The 10,988-nt window shown below is 44.2% G+C and overlaps 1 protein-coding gene across 2 annotated transcripts in view; it reads left to right on the top strand.

The window, feature by feature from the left end:
* Positions 1-3,301: 3,301 nt before the first annotated feature.
* Positions 3,302-10,988, top strand: part of LOC149351006 (cuticlin-3-like) — a 40,155-nt gene continuing 32,468 nt past the window's right edge. The window contains exon 1 of one of the 2 annotated variants that reach the window (XM_089580198.1): positions 3,302-3,520. The gene's annotated coding sequence lies outside the window, so the exon portion shown is untranslated. The remainder of the gene's footprint in view (positions 3,521-10,988) is intronic. The other variant, XM_089580199.1, reaches the window with a different exon arrangement.

The following is a 10,988-nucleotide window of genomic DNA, read 5'->3' as shown; positions in this document are numbered from 1 at the left end:
ACCCCCATTTGTTTGGTCGTATTTTCGGCAGTGGTCCTGGCTGTGCGCCTTGCGAGCGGACCACTGGTTGATACGATAAGGATGATTGCGTAGAACTGTGGCAACCAGTTGGCGCGACCAAATCGGAAGGCTCATAAGAGGGCGGGATATGCCGGCCGACGGAAACTGAAGTTTGATCCTGAAAATGTGAAGGGGCTATTAAATTGAGTTCGCATGTTCTGGCGCCAGTTTCCTTTTTTTCCGTATTTATGAGTTTTGATCCTTAGCATTTAAGGTCTGAGCATTCCGATGTCGAAACAGGTGAGAAAAGAGCTATTTCACGTACATATCCCATGCAGTCTCGAATTTCTGAGCCCAAAAATGTCTCGAATTTCAGAAAGACACGTAAACCTGCATGGAACTAACACTGCCTATAGTGCGTCTCTTGCATGTCGGCAAGATTTTTATAGCTGTTGCACGAGGGACACATTGTGGTATTTACAGCGGTGCTGAATTAGCGTAGCATAAATCACAGCACGATCCACAAGGAGACGAAAAGTCAGATGCCAACCACGAGAAATGGTTCTCGGCTCTTCTTTCTCGCCCAGCGATGTTCACTTAAATGGATTGCTTTTGGTAAGTTACTCTGGCGGAACTCTCTGCAAGTTACTGAGGTGTCCAGCCGCTACTATATTCCTCGACGGCGTGACATCGCATATGTTTGGGATCCTGTTTGAAGAGTCACGTGATTCACAAATGCTCAGCTACTTTATCAAACACGCATCTATACCTCCTGAGTGGAAGTTCGTCAGTGTGATACCAATATTTCGAAATTAGGGTGGAGGTTATGCTGTAGATAATATTTGGCTAACTTATTTGCATCTATTGACGTCAAATTAATTGAAAGAGTCGTACACACTCGTGCCTGGGACTTTGTGGACCGCAGAGGTATTCTTTACCCCCTGTGAAACCAATTTTTGGGTAGGTTGCTCAATATGGAATGCGCATGTAAGTGTCGAATTGTCCTATCTCGACGTTTCGGGGTGTTCGCTACTTTGATTACTAGCCTGTTACTAATTTAACACGCCTTGGAGTTTTTTTTTGTATATTTGGTAGTTTTTGTCGCCGCATTCCTACATGATATGGAGTATTTTTTGTAAAAATATGGCACGCAGTCTGGGTGGTATAAGCGAAGGGCTGTCCTCTCTCGTGTTGTTTATTATTCTCAATCAGCTTCATTCCAATTTATCGTAACGTTCGCACTTCCGTCTACACGGACTGCATACTGCTTTTTGCGGCCGCGGCCGACATCTCGGTGTCTGTATGATTGCCCGGAATCCTATTTCAGTGCCCTCAAAGAGAGTTTCTTAACCCACATCTCATGCTAAATGTAAAATAAACTGCGCTCTCCTTATTCGTTTCTTATTCTTTCGGAGCGGGAAGCGTCTTGTGGCGGCCTTGGGCTCGCCAAGTTTGTGGCTAATAACGTGTTGTACCTTGAAGATCGAATCGCGTCCTCACTATCTCGGTTTCACTTTCTGAGTGCAAACGTACCTCATGCTGTGGCGTCAATCGTGCTTGCATCGATTTTTGTGTCGCCAGCCCTTCTCCCCTTTTAGCTTCCATTGGCCTGGTTTTCAAACCCCACAGGTTATTCATGCGCAATACATTACTCTTTAAATGTGCAGATACATAACATCCTTCGCGCGCTGAGCAGTGGGTCATCTTTTCAAATTATGTTTGACGGCAACATCCTCGGCAATTCAGAACTTGTTCCTCGCCGTATTTCTAATGGCTTGTTAGAGAATCATTTAGCGAGTCTTCCTACTAGCATTATGCTTGCAACCTACCAATCTCAATACAGCGAAAAAGGCAGGCGTGGATATATTTTTTTCCTCCGCTGGATTGGTCTTTTTCCTTTCGCCTGCCAGATTTCACTACCATCTTCTTGCAGAGTTCATTGCGGTGGTACTTGCTCTGCACAAACTAGACCCCTACCTTCGATCAGTAGAAATTGTAACTATGGCATTATTAGTGTGTTCGTCCATCGTTACGTCCGTCAGGAGTGGATTTACGGGTCACTTTTAGGAGGGGTGAGGGGCGGCCCCATTTGAAACATGTATTTCCTGGTCCTTTTTCGACGAAAAATTGGGTTTAACATGATTTTCGTGTATGTAAAATTTCCTGCTTGCAGTACGTTCAAACTGCAGGAGACTGCGCTGGCGAGGGGAAGACACAATGCAGGAGGTGACCGCAATTGAGGGTGGTTCGGGAGTTCCGGCCTCATTCTGTTTCCATTTCCCTCCAACTCATCACCTCTGCCTTCCTTCGCCCTCACTGATATTCTGCGCCTGCCTTTTCTCACCACGCCGCGCCAGCCTCTCATGAGGCTGGCGTCGCCCTGACGAGGGATCGCCCTCGTGCGGGTGCCCACGTCTTCATGTTATCAGCCGTTAAAGGTTCGTTAAGACTCTCCTTTCCAACACTGTCATTAAATATGGTCTTTGATTCAGGCACGTCTGACAGTGGCTTCAACACATACAGGCATGCCTGAAGTAGAGGGAATAGATGTAAGGGGCGCTGTGTGAGAGTTTGTTATTATCCCCTCCCCTACAGGACAGCTCCAGTGCACACAGCAGCAGAGTCAATTCTAGCTATCCTATGCCATAGTTGGCGGCGAGGACGGTCTGCACGGCTACGAAAAACCTGTCCGGTTAAGCCTCCAGATCATTCGCGACTCAGACAGCGTTGGGCCACGCACGCAGCCTCTGAGCACCAAGATAATAAAGCTATACTGGACACACGATACTCCCAAGCAGCAGTGGCGGCCGGGAAGTGTGGTAGATTGTTCGAGTGTGTTATTTTCTGCAGGATGAAAGGAGGAGTGTAAACTTGTGCACACATGCCCAGGTAAACAAATAATCGACTCGTGCGTGTACAGACGCCATTTTGTAAATGTGGAGTGCGGGAAAGCCAACTTACCGAGCTTACAAAAGCGTATTTTCGACGCTAGATATTTCGAACCCCAATGCCGATTCAGGAAGATTAAAAAGCTGGGCCCACCTTCAGTGTCGACGACCTTCAATTTCGCAGTTTAATTTTGTGCCCAAAAACTAGAAATTAAAAAGTTGATTAGGTAATTTTACTTCTTCGTCTTTTATTTGAGCTCAGTCATGTGAGTGGACACGGGAAGAGCTCTTTCGACCAGGCGCTCAAACGTTTTCCCTTTACAATGCAGGCATGGCTTGTATGCATCGTGTCTTGGTTATCGGTCGCCTCCTGTGATGCGGCTTCGTCACCCCTGGCATCGGACTTCGATTGCGCCTGCGCAAGTGATCGGATGCTTCCTTCGCTCCCAGCTTTCAAGCCCCCCGTGTGTGCGCCTGGACTGTTTGAACTCGCCTTCAAGGAACCTCCCGGATCGACAGCGGCATCATCAGCAATGAAGTATTTAAGAAGCCATCTCAGCCCCTACCGCTTCAGTGGACACGGGAACCGCTCTTTCGACCAGACGCTAAAACGTTTTCCCTTTAGAATGCAGGTAGGTACATACCTTCATTTGTACGCGAAGATGAGTAATAACGTCTGCTTGATGCTGATCCCGTGTCCACGGGTATTGAGCGAAGTTTTTTGCGAATGCTTTTCTATGCCCTGCTGTTGTTACGTGCCGGTGATATTGAGAGCAACCCCGGGCCACCAACCCTGCTCTCTGATTCGCCTCTTGACACCGAGTCTTTGCCCTCCGATCCCGCAGATCAAATGAAAGTTATTTTTCAATTGCTTCAAGATGTTCATACGCTGTCTGTGCAAAGTTCTAAAACCTAGACAGAACTTGTAGCCGATGCTAAAGCTATTAAAACGGGACAAAAGAACATTGAAACCAAAATCACAGCCAGAATCGCCTAGAAGTACTAGAAGAAAATTACAAAAAGCTAGAAGAAGTCAGCCATGAAGTTTCCAGCACACAAACTCAAACTGAAGAACTTTCCGAGATAGTCAGCACTTTGTAAACACGAATAGACGAACATGATGACAGGTCGCGACTTAACAACTTAATATTCTACGGCATTCCAGATTCTGACGAGACATGGCAAGAGACAGAGGAGAAACTAACTTCTGCTCTTAACAATTGTCTAACTGATCCCCTTCCTTCTGATGCACTCGAACGCGTGCATCGCTTGGGAGTTTTCAGGCCGAATAAATGTCGCCCCATCATTGGTAATTTTTTTAAATTGGAAAACAAAAAATGCCAATCTCGCTACACGTAATAGTTCGAAGGACACGAAAATCACCCTTACTGAAGACTTTTCAGCTGCAACAAGAGTCGCACGTAAAAAGCTTCTTGAATTTGCTAAAAGCCAACCTGGTGCCCTAAAACACGAACTGCGCTACAACAAGTTGCATATTAGTGGTAACTGCTACATGTATGACTCGGCCACGGACGCTATCGTCAACATTCCGACAGGCAGGACAGGCTCTGGTTCCTCCGCAGCCGACTGCGAACCCAGCACATCCTAGGCACACATGAGGAGTAGTGGTCGGGTACCTAAAGCATTTGTATTGGTTCTTTCCACTAACATCAGATGTGTTCTTAATATAGCTCTTTATCACCTGCTATCGACACGTGTTATGCAAAAATTATTACTTTAACAGGAACCTGGCTAACCGCGCATGTCCGTGATTCTGATATCGTTCTTAACGCTCATCGTTTTACATTCTTTCGTTGTGATAATAGAAAAGAGAGAGGTGGAAGCGTGCTGTTGGCGATTTCAAACGATATCACTTCATCATGTGTACATGTTCAGACTGACTTAGAAATGGTATGGGCAGCAATAACACTTAATCACCAGAAAGCCATAATAGGAGTTTGCTATCGCCCACCATCTTCCTCTCCCACCTTCTGCAATGAGCGTCACGATGTCATTAATTCTGCTACTACACGTTTTCCCGCGTCTTCGATATTTCTACTCGGTGTCTTTAATTTTCCCGACATCACATGAAGCTCCGACATTCCCATTTTGTCACCCTACTCGTCTCTAGGCAGTGAATGTTTGGATGTATGTTCAGTATTCTCATTACAGCAAGTGTGCACGTAACAGCTAATGTTGCCAATACATTAGACTTAATCCTCACTAGTCGACCCGAAATAGTTTCACCCATAACTTATCTGCCTGGCTTTAGCGATCACGCGCTTCTCAACTTTTCCATTAAGTTAACCTGTACAATATGTAACAAAAAGGCAACAGTGAAACGCAATTATAAGCGAGCCAATTTTCAGGCAATAAACACTGAACTCTCTTCTTTTATTGACATATTTCTTGATGGCTTTGACAGTTGTACTGTTGAAACCAAATGGAAAATGTATTCAGCCAAGGTAAACCAGCTCACAGAACGGTTCATTCCTCAACGCACCATCATCGCTCACACTAATGCTCCCTGGTATAACAATCATATCAAGCGCTTATCTAATAAAAAAAAGCGACTTAATCGCATCGCTAAGCTCCCCCCCCCCCCCCCCTCCCCCAGAGAACGTTGGGCTTCATACTCGGCTGTTTCCGAGGCATACGGGCAGGCAATTAAAGACGCAAAGAAACACTTTCATTCGCAGATCCTTCCATCTATGCTCACAACAAATATTAGAAAATTTTGGCGCGTTATTAATCCCACGGCTGATGAAAATATTGTCTTAATCGAATTCTCTGGCGATCCCATTCCTTCAGACTTTGGTGCTACAATTCTTAACCAATAATTTGCCGAGAACTTTTCTGTTATATCTGATGCACACACACCTACAACTCATAATCACCACTATGAAACTATGTCGCCAATATTATTTGATACTTTTAGTGTCATTAAACTTATTGATAATCTCAATCTTCATTCCGCTCCAGGTTGTGATCTTATTAATGCTGTTTTTGAAAAACACTTCAGCCTATGTTTCCATTATGCTAACAAAAATTTTCCAACCATCTTATGATCAATCTATCCTACCGAAAGAGTGGAAAATTGGGAAGGTGATTCCAGTGTACAAGTAGCAAACGGGTAGCAAAACAGTACAGTAACGGGTAGGTAAACAGGGTAGTAACGGGTAGCAAAACATCTTCCCTCAACTATCGTCCCATCTCCCTAACTAGTACATGTTGCAAAATGTTCGAACATATAATTTTTACAAATCTTATTAATTTTCTTGAATCAAAAGCCTTCTTCTCATCGGCAAAACATGATTTTCGGAAATTTTATTCATGCGAGACTCAATTAATATGTTTTACACATGCAACACCGTATCCCTGACCAGTTATCACTAGCTGACTGTATATTCTCAGATTTTAGCAAAGCTTTCGACTAGGTATGTCACAGACTCCTATTATTAAAACTAAATAACCTTAATATTGACCCTAGTCTACTTAAATGGATTTTCTCCTATATCGCTCACAGTTCGTTACCCCCAATGGTTCTAATTCCGGTTTTACAGGAGTGTATTCACGCGTTCCCCAAGGCCTCTTTTATTCTTAATCTACATCAACTATCTTCCGTCTCTTTATAACTCTCATATTCTCCTTTTTGCGGACGATTGCATTATTTTCAGAGAAATACCCGATACTAACGACAGCTGCCTACTTCAGACTGACCTTACTACTGTAGCTAACTGGTGCAATAATTGGTGAATGCAATTAGACATTAAGAAATGCAAAGTCATGCGTGTTTCAAGGAAATCTACTGCCTCGTTTTCGTATTATATTGATAACATGTCTTTAGAGTCTGTAACATCATATAAATACCTTGGCGTTCATATCACTTCTAACCTAAGCTGGTCTCTTCATATCGAGTACGTAATCAACAACGCTAATCTCATGCTAGGCTACTTACGTCGCAATTTCTTCAGCATTCCTTCTTCTGTAAAACTTTTGCTATATAAAACACTAATTTGTTCCAAACTAGAGTATGCACCATCAGTCTGGGATCCTCCTTTTGACAGTCATATTACTGCTCTTGAGATTGTTCAGAATAACTCTGCGCGTTTCATCCTCACTAATTACAGTCGCACTACAAGCGTAACTACTATGAAGTTTAGCCTTTCTCTTCCATTGCTGTCACTTCGTCGAAAAGTATCTTGTATCGCATTATTTCACAAGTTGTACCATCATCCTGGACTGCGCGATCGCCTTATCCCACAGCCATTTATGTATCCCATCGTACTGACCATAATCATAAAGTCGGTTTCGATTCTTCTAACACCAAATATTTTTCTCAGTCATTCTTGCCGCGTACCTTGCGTGACTGGAATCACCTTCCCGTAGATATTGCCGACATCAATAATTACGAGATGTTCCGCGAAGCTATAGCTAGCATTGTATACTCAGGTGTTATTTAAATTTGTCTCTATGCTGTATTTTTCTAATCTTATTCTTGTGTTTTTGCCACTCCCCCTCTGTAATGCCTCTGGCACTGAGGGGTACGATAAACAAATAAATGAATAAATAAGTAATGTCCGCCTTTTTTAATGCTCAGATCTGTAAATGTCGAAATAAATCATCTGATATGTTGGCGTACAACAAAATGCACAATTATGGCTGCTCTGGCGCACTCCTTTCTTGATATAAAGACCTGCAAAGCAGACAGAAAGAAAGGTACTTGGCCCCAAGTTTTTCAGAAAAAAAATGTAAGCTTTTCAAAGAGTCAAAATAACAAGGCGCAGACTAACGCTTCCGTAGTTTTACTCTAAAAATTTGCATCACCTAACATTATTATTATTATTGCACTTAATTTATCTATCACCAAAGTACGCCGAAGCAGCGGAGCGCCTAAGCGCGGCACTGCATCTCTTCGTGATCAAAAATTTTTGCGTCAAAACTAATTGCAGATCTCTTTATTCTATTCATCAGGCAACGACATATAAAAATATCAAGTAAAGTTACGAGGTCAGCCGGCCACGCTCAGATTGATCTTACGTGGAACCAACCATTAATTCTGCCCTTCTCTTCGTCCTTCGTCCCTTTGGTCTCCTTGTCAGTCGGCAGGCAGAACATCTGCAGCTGAAAGTGAAATCGACGTCAAAAGCGGGGGCGCGATGTCGCAGCGACTAGAGAAGCGACTCGAATAGGGCTTCGGCAGTGTGTCGCCCCTGGATCACCGCTCGCAGCCCGTGGGCCGCACCCTGACCCCGTTCGAGGCTGGCTCTGGTCTGAACACACAAACGTTCGGCCCCTCTGAGTAAACGGCCTCAATATTCGGCGTCACGCTCCGACGTACGCCAGACGATCGGGTAACGGCAACCCGGCCGATCTCACCAGAGCGGCATTCACGCTGCAGCCCGCGCAGTGTTATTTAACGTGCACACTTCTTGCGAGACGAGCCCAGCTTAAATGTTATTTGCCAAAGCTGCAGCCAGCCTGAAACGCACGCTGCAGTGGAGGGCTTCTGGCAAAGTTTTCACCACCCGACGCCCGTTAACATGCATCGAAATCTCAGTGTCCATAGGTTTCGCATTTCGCATCCACTGACATGCCGAACATTCTTAGACAAAAATTTTAAACATTGGAAAACTGTAAGGTACTCGTATAGAAATATTGAAAGTAATGGTCAATTCTTCCGATATGTAGCAAGATCTTTCTTTTCTAGTGTTTCTATGGCTCGTATAGAGCAGTTAAGACTGCCATAGAAAGCCAATGGGGAGCGCTTTTGAAGACAGCAAAAACGCTAATAGCAAAAAAAAAATGCAAGCCTGCCAACGGGAGATCTGCTGCTATATTGATTGTTATAGACAAATCTTACAGTATATGAAAAAATTGAGGTCATAAACTCTTTCCCGTTCAAAAATGCGTTGAGTTGTTGGGTATGAATGCGGCAACGTAAGCAGGGAAAGGGAGCCACAACGTCATTACGAGAGCAAAACGCCATATTACGCACTGAGCTGCGGTATGCCTTGTGCCAAAAAGAAACTCACCTTAGGTCCAATATCACAAATGTATTACTCCTGCTTGTCGTCAAGACAGAGACATTGGACGTTACTTTGCACCAGGAGATGCAGTTGTCTTATCCGTTGCGTTCGTACCTGAAATACCCACTCGAAGCAGTATCTTCTAGAGCGGCTATACTGGGAAGGTTAATCACCCAGAGTCCTTTCTTCGCATTCCTCCTGGAAAGTATAGAATAGCAGTGTTTCCATATCTGCGCTCTAATTAGTCGTCTCCAGCTTCAATTTCTACATTTCACCTGGAATGTACATGTCCACATGTAGACCTCCGGGACGCGCATTTCTACATTCCAACAAGAATGTAGCCAGAAGCTGGCGATAGTGTATTTAGGATGTCACCATAATTAAATATGAATTATGTCAGTATTAACGAATCAGTCATATATTTTACATACTACGTTATGAATTAAGTCAGGATTAACGAATCAGTCATATATTTTACATACGTTTACTACTCATGTTGCTTCGTAATATTATGACGAGACAAGGGATTTATCAGCTAAAGTGTCTATTTCCACCTGCAGCCCCAGATAAAAATAGAGACGCTGCAGACTTTCGTCAGGGCTACCAAATTCAGCGGGAAAAACACTTTCCCAGTCGCATTTCCAGCTGGAGTGACGCTTCCACTTACACTTCCAGTTGAAAGTGGAAGAGATTCCTGCTGGAGCTAGCTGGAAGTGGAAATTTTTCAGCTGGAAGCAAAGTCACACCAGCCAGACGCGATTTCCGGCTGAATAATCCAGCGGGAAATGGGAACTTTTTAAAATCTTGGACGTGAATAGCCCAAAGCAAAAAAAAAAAAAAAAATAAGGCTTGGGGGCTGCTGTGTAACAACAGTAAAAAACATGAAATGTTTTGAGTTGGAAGGCGGACGCAAAGTTGAGATAACAGGCGTGGGTGCACATCATTCCCCTTTCAAGCGGCCGTGTCTATGAAGCCTGTCTGTCTCATTGTTCTTGAGGGGACTTGAGTCGCGTTGCTACCACAGGTTTTCCATAAGCTTTATAACTAGGAGTAGGAACTTTCGGTGTTTATCTTTTTTCTTTCAATTCACTTATTTTTTTTTTTTAGCTTCTATATTTAAGTTTTCTTTTTTTCGTGCGAATATTATTTCTGATAGATGAATTGTAGTTTTTTTTTTTGTGGGGGGGGGGGGGGGGGTATATGCCTGGCGTCCTTAGCAGTAGAAAGTCACGTACTGGTGGTGGTAGCTTGTTCGTTAGCATCACCAGCTTGTTTACCAGTATTTAACGCACATACGAAATCACTGCTAACAGAGTGAACTGCTACCGCCGTAAGGAAAAAGTAACTGTGTGGGAGTTGAGTGATTGAGCCGTTAGATGAAAGCGTAAATGGAAGTTAATTTCTGATATATGTGCGGCACAAAAAGCAAATAAGCGAAAACTAAATATGCAGAAAGCAACAGACGGAGTACGCGCATATGCGCTTGCCATGGCAAGTCCACGCGGAAAGAGGCCTTTCTGTTTATAGTCGCCTTCATATCGGGATCATTCGGTCTGGTTGTGGTAAATTCACACCGCTCTCTTCCTTGTCACTCGATGTTAACTATGGAAGGAACCGTGAAAACAGCAAAATGCTTCGCAAAAACAAAATAGCCTTGCAAGGCCTAGAATCCAAAAGAGGGGCGTGTACATCAGATGGTCTGCGTCATAACTTAACCATAGACGGCGCTGTACTAGCAGACGAAACTCGACGATTATATAATGGCTCCCACTCTGCACCGCCGCTGAGCAGCGCCTCATCATGTAGGTACAACAGTGCGCGCATAGTCCAACGATCCCACGGTCGCGCTACACCCGCTCTGCTGCTCACTGCTCCATCCGAGGCGGGAACGAGTAGGTCACGTGGTACGTGAGCCGCGGATTGACGTTTACTGCTGGGCGCAGCTTTGCGCGCAATGCGGGCACGCTGCTTTCGAAATGCCCGAGTGACGGCCATAATTTGTTGAGTCGCAGCGCCGATGTTAATCGCGTTTCCAAAATTCTTGAAACTAGAAAAAATTCTAGAAAAGTGT

Source organism: Amblyomma mixtum, chromosome 3, assembly GCF_055824585.1.
Source record: "Amblyomma mixtum isolate Tamu chromosome 3, ASM5582458v1, whole genome shotgun sequence".
Lineage (NCBI taxonomy): Eukaryota > Metazoa > Arthropoda > Arachnida > Ixodida > Ixodidae > Amblyomma > Amblyomma mixtum.
Note: the sequence above shows the minus strand (reverse complement) of the source record. Positions and strands in the feature narration are given on the sequence as shown.